General features: G+C 45.3%; 1 long non-coding RNA gene across 2 annotated transcripts in view; it reads left to right on the top strand.

Annotated features, from left to right (window-relative positions):
* Window positions 1-1028: 1028 nt before the first annotated feature.
* The window catches only part of LOC139077061 (uncharacterized), a 32704-nt gene continuing 27558 nt past the window's right edge, over window positions 1029-6174 (top strand). For both annotated transcript variants that reach the window (XR_011529262.1, XR_011529261.1), the window contains exon 1: window positions 1029-1110. This is a non-coding gene — a long non-coding RNA (uncharacterized lncRNA). The remainder of the gene's footprint in view (window positions 1111-6174) is intronic.

Raw genomic sequence — 6174 nt, 5'->3', positions numbered from 1 at the left:
TTTCTTTCTTTTTTTCTTTTTATTAAATTTATTTTATTTTATTTTTGAGGAAGATTAGCCCTGAGCTAACATCTGCCAATCCTCCTCTTTTTGCTGAGGAAGACTGGCCCTGAGCTAACATCTGTGCCTATCTTCCTCAACTTTATATGTGGGACGCCTGCCACAGCATGGCTTGCCAAGTGGTGCCATGTCCGCACCTGGGATCCGAACCGGTGAACCCCGGGCCGACAGAGCAGAATGTGCAAACTTAACCACTGCGCCACCAGGCCAGCCCATCATTTTCTTCTTAAATAATGTTTCTTGTAAACGTGAAATTACAATGGAGTTGTGAAACTATCTAGAAATGAACAAATGTTTATTATGGGGTGTATAATAGATTCTTTTCTATGGGCAGTGACACCATGTAAGACCTTGAACCCGACTCTGAACAAAGGACATAAGGAAAGAGAGAGGAGTGGGGTGCCTGCACGGTAGCCAGGTGGGGGATTGTTCTGCAGGAAACCTAATGAGGCAGCAGGGCCTTGTGGCAGCCAGTGGAGCTAATGGGCATTGGCAGAAGGATGCTATTTGGAATGAGGAATGTGAAGCCGTGCTCTGCTCAGACATCTGTGGGGATGTTGATTATATTTTGAATAGCAAATTGTTAAAGAATAGAAACAAGTGAAGCTATGTTCAGATAAGAAAATTCAAGACGTTGGAGTATTTCAAATCTGTCGTATAAGAAGCATATTTAAATATTTAATGAGCTTTGTAGATTCAACGTTTGTATTTTTAGTTTTCAAAATTTGGACCTAGAACCTATGCATAGAAGAAAATAGGCTGAATCAACAGATTCAGGAGCTGATGAGCTGCTTCAGGAGGTGTGTATGTGCGATCACGGCAGGTGCCTGAATTGGGAAACTCCCGGAGAGAATACACAGAGACACACGTCCTTTACTGCAGCGTCGCCTCCTTCACGGCCACGTCTTGCTCAGTCAACGCCCATGACTCGGATCAGTTAGATTGGCTGATCCTCGCTGCGTGGGGCGGGCCGCTCGGTGGTGGGCAGAGCAGCAGAAGTGCAGAGCAGGGTGGATGCTGCTGGCCCCCTCCACACACGCTGTGTACTTGGTGAGTTTATCTTCCACAGACGACAGCTGGAAACTATTTTGTGATAAATAGTAGGAACTTTCAAGATGTTCGTGTCATTTGACCTCACAGTTTCACTTCTAGAATATGAAAGATATAAACAGATGTTGTGAGAAAATTTTGCATACAGAAATGCTTATCTCAATATTATTTATAGTAGCAAAAAAGATGGAGGGAACCCTTTCAATTTTGCAAATATTTACTGAGCACCTGCTCTGTAGCAGATATCCTTCTGGGTGCTCGGCCGTATCAGTGAACAAAATAGTCTCCTGCTCTCAGGGCGTCTGTGGTCCAGGGAAGACGAAAGTAATAGAGATGCAATAAGTACTTACGTAATACAGCGTGGTAGGAGGGGAGGATGCTCTGGGGGACATGCAGGAGCGCCAAGGAACGTGTGGGGTGGGCTGCGGCATGGCCAGGGCGAGCAGGCGATGTGACCCGAGCCAGTCGTGAGGGCGCCAGCCATGCAGATGTCTAGTGGGAAAGAGCAGAATGTAACCCATGGGAGTGATTCAGCAGAAGAGAAAAATGGATGAAGTAGAATTTCTTTTACTAACCTGGGAAATGCTAACGATACAATATTCCGTGAAACAAGCCGGGTATAAACTATATTCAGTACTGCAGTTTTTAGTTATGCGCACACACATGTCTTCCTTTATTCCACAAATATTTCTTGAGCACCTACTTGTTTATTGTATAAATATTTACATAGCACTTACTATATTCCAGGCATTGTTCTAAGCATTTCCAAATATTAATGTTATTGAATTTTCATAACTTTGTTACAAAGTAGGAACTATTTTGACCTCATGAATGGGAAAGATGCTAATCAATTACCTAAGGTCGCGTGGTCAGCAGGATGGAGGTGGTTCTGCTCTTAGACTGTGCTCTTGATCAGCGTAGCTTCTGCCTCCTCTTTGCTGGGTGCTGTTCAGGCACTGGGAAGGGAGCAAAACTCATAATTGCATGCTTAGAAGAAAATTCTGGAAAGATATATGCCAAATGTTAATGCTGATTTTTCCATGTGGCTGGAATTACAGATAATAGTCATTATTTTGCATACATTTGCGCACTTTCCAAATTTTCTATAATAAAGGCATTTTAAATTATAACTAGAATATTAGATATATTTTGATAGTACAGTGCCTTCTACAGTGCTTATAATAAAAGCGTAAACAGTTAAAGCTTGAAGGAAGAGCCGGAACAAGCCTTTGGTCTCCCTTGCTGTAGGTCGGTTTTTTCATCAGATGTGTTTCTGGCGCATGGTGTGTTCAGCAGAACATGGTGGAAAGGTGACTGCACTGGCAGTGAGGCTCGGGCCCCACTTCTGACACCAGCAGGCTCTGCAGCTTCGAAGGAGTCACTTAGCCAGTCTGGGCTTCAACCTCCTCGTTTGTAAAATCAGAGAACGGCACTATTTGAATCTGGCCTTTCCATTTCCTACTTTCTGTGAGTCCACGGCAGTTTTACTGTCTCACCCTAACTCCAAGGCAAGTGACTGGAAACAGACGCTGGGATATGAGTTTACCAGCTTTAAACTTTATTATTAGCTTGCAAATAGCTTAGGTGACATGTGGACAAAAACCCTTGAAGTCTGTGTTAATTCGTTTTCTTAGTGTAACTGAGCTATGAAGTGTTGTTTCGTAGACCAAATAAATGCTGGTCCCCATCTGAAAGTCTGCTTCACGTCCCTTTGCTTTCATGAAAGACCTACATTGGTGCCTGTTTTTGCTAACTGAGAGAAGTACAAAGAGGGTTTTTGCTTTTATGGAAAAAAAGTGAAAATAGCGTCCAGTGTTTGTTCTGTGGCTCCTGGGCGCTAGAGGTAGCCGCGCCCCCAGCAGTGACAGTGGCGCCGCTGATCTCCTTCTCCAGGGACCACACAGCATCTCCGCACCTTGGCATCCGCCTGCCATGGCTTTGAGCTGTGTCTGTGAGCATCGGTGCTGTATCTTGATTTACGTGGTAGGTTATTTCCGGGTCTGGGACCACTGAAAACCTCCCCGTATAGATTAATAGTAGCTGCTTCCTAGCCTTTCCCTGTCTCGGCTAATGAAGAGTTTCACAGAGACGCTCTACTGCTAGATAGTGGGACACCTGCAAACATTAGCAAATTCATAAGGTTTAACTTAGTACATGGAAAGACAGTAATAATCAACAACCACTCATCAATTGATTTTAAAATTACTATCACATGCATAGAAACACTTGCGGTTCAAATTATTAGAAAATTGTGCAGTATAGACTGGCCCACTTTGGAGTCAGAGTTTGCTCGGTGAGGATGGAATCAGTCAAAGATGGATCAGAAGAATCAAGCCGTCCAATGCCGTCAGAAGAGGAAGGCTGAGACATCTACGTGTCTGCCTGGAGATTCAAAATCTCTCGCCCATGACCTCCACATGCCACCCCACCCAGCCTTGCCAATGGGACCAGGATCCTTGAAATCCCTTAAGTGCAGAAGGCTCCCTTTTCTTGCACATTGCCAAAGTTAGGCTCTGCCAAGAAACCCCCACTTTCCTTTCCCTTGGCTTCCTGGCTGGCCCCAAACTCCTTTTCCAGAGGGCTGGCTCCTTGAGTGATTCTGCGTGTCTGTATGCTCCTCCAGGTTACATTTTATGACTCTAAGGCCTTTTCCTTTTACTGGTTTTCTGGTTTTCAAAATAGGATGTAATTCACGATAACCCTCAAGTATTGACGACACAATTTGCTCCTTCAGTGCAGCACAAGATCCGGTTGGGCTCGAAGAAGCAACTTTTCCTCAAAATCTAGGCTGAGAATAAACGACAGTTTTCCGTGAAGCCGCTAGAGCTCCTCCACATGCAGCTGCGGGGCCCTGTGCTGTCAAGGGGAGAAGCGTCGCCCGCGCCCATGGGTCAGCCCTCATTCACGCGGGCGTCTCTGGCGGCGAGCCCGTCCGGCAGCTTCCTCTACTGACTTGTGTTGCTAACTAGGCTCAGTTACGGCCTGTGCTGCCGAAGAAGTGCACGTGCTGTCAACACGCATATCTCACAGATTTTAAGACTGCACAAATTCAAAATCACTATTTTAAAAGTTTCCTTTCTCTGTTTTGGCTACCTGGCCCTTGAGATTGCTCTGCTTTCTTGTATACATCCTCGGTTTTCATATGTCCTGTGTCGACAGGGAACTTTTAGAGGATTTTTCTTTTAATCAAAATGGAAAAAATATCTATGGGCACTGAAATAGTAAACACTAGAAAGTTACAAAAGCCCCCAGACTCTGAAAATACAACAGAATTATTGTATCTATTATTGTCTGTTTTGTGGTTTCAGTCCTCCTCTCACGTGAATTCTGTAGACTCTAAGGTGGTCTGTACTAGACACTATTCCATGGCTCGTGTATTCTGAAGATAGCCGTTCTGTTTTCCCCTAAGTTCCTGCTCACTGTCCTCTTTATTTTAACTGGGAAAGGACGAATTGTATCATTCTCTGGGTACAGCTGCTGTGGAATTGATTAAATACAGCTTCAGCACTTTCTCATCGCCTTGCCCTCGTTATGAGAGTGTCTTGCCCATTGACAGACTGTCAGATCTTTTTAAGTTATAAGGGATAGAAACCCAACTCAAAGCAGCCTGAGCAAAACTGGACTTTACTGATCCACCACCTGGTAGAGAAGAAAAGCTAGTGACACCAGGTAGACCAGACCCGGGGCACAGACTGTGTCTTCAGGTCTCCTCTCTCTGTGGCTCAGCTCTTTCCCTCTCTGTGCGTCAACCTCAGTCCTGCCTGTTGCTTCCCAGCTTTCTTCTGCTGGTACCCCCAGGCCTGGAGGATACCAGCTTAGTGTCTTCAAAGAAGAGAGAGCCAACCCTTTTTTCCCACTGTCCATATTGCAATCCCAGGAAGGGCCTCTGTGGGGCCTTGCTGAGTCACTCGCCCACCAGTGAATGAACCACAGAGGCCGGGAATGTGTGGTGTGCCCCAGTGACCAGCCCTGGGTCGTTCTTTTGGTAGGGGATGGGGACTGGGCCAGGCGTGTCAGGAGAAAAGGAAGAAGGGATGCTTGCAGAGTAAGCAGACAAATGCAGCAGCTGCCATGTTTACCATACCATTGATGAATAAGGCATTTGCAATATTCAGCTTCTCATTATGGTAGCCAAACATGCTAGATTTTCTGGAACAATCCTGATTTCAAATATACTGTCCCAGTGAGTCACCGTGTGTTCAGAGTTTTAGACTGGAAAATTACATGCTTGTGCTCTAAGGCATGCAGCGATTGGCTCTCACAAAAGAACAGTTTGATCATTTTTACGTGAGTATGTATTTTTTAAAAAGGTTTAATTAAAATGTGCTGGAGTATGAATTTAAGGGGAACATAATCAACAGTAGGTGGTAAAGAATGTAGCAAAATACTTTTATAAAAGAAAACCAGTGGAGGTTTTGGGTAAGCCTTCAACCTTGCCAGCAAGCATCCCTTGCCACCTGTAAACTTGTGTAACGCGCACCACTGACATTTCGGCTGCTGTTTTCCTGGCACTTCCCGGAGCTCATTACTTATGCTTTGCAACTTTACTTCACAAACTATCACTTGTTAATGAGAGAGCTCATTATTTTCCGTGGGAAGTGCTTCACTGCCTAGAGCTGCCATTTGCAGGAGGATTTCTGTTCCCGCTGGCTCCATCCGCGGTCCTCTCCCTCCCGCCAAGATAAACATCCCTCCCACCAGACACACACTTCCAGCCTTGGAACCGAAGCAGCTATCAGTGGTCTACAAGTCAGTCTGTTTCTCCTTCACTCACAGATGCCACACGGGCCCTGGGCATGACCCCGAGGGATTAGAGACATTAAGAGTCGGAGGGAGAAATACAAGCATTAGAAAGGCACTCACTTTATGTAACTCACCACACCGTGGCATTTTGTTAAAACATGGGAGCGCAGGCCTCTCCCTCATTACTCCCTCAAATGGCCTCTCATTTGTTGAAATACAATGCTGTCTTTTTTTTCTTTTTCTTTTTTGTGAGGAAGATTGGCAACAGATTTGCTTGCGGAAGATTAGCCCTGAGCTAACACCCAGGCAGATCTTCCTCGA

This window comes from Equus przewalskii, chromosome 18 (genome assembly GCF_037783145.1).
Source record: "Equus przewalskii isolate Varuska chromosome 18, EquPr2, whole genome shotgun sequence".
Taxonomy (NCBI): domain Eukaryota; kingdom Metazoa; phylum Chordata; class Mammalia; order Perissodactyla; family Equidae; genus Equus; species Equus przewalskii.
Note: the sequence above shows the minus strand (reverse complement) of the source record. Positions and strands in the feature narration are given on the sequence as shown.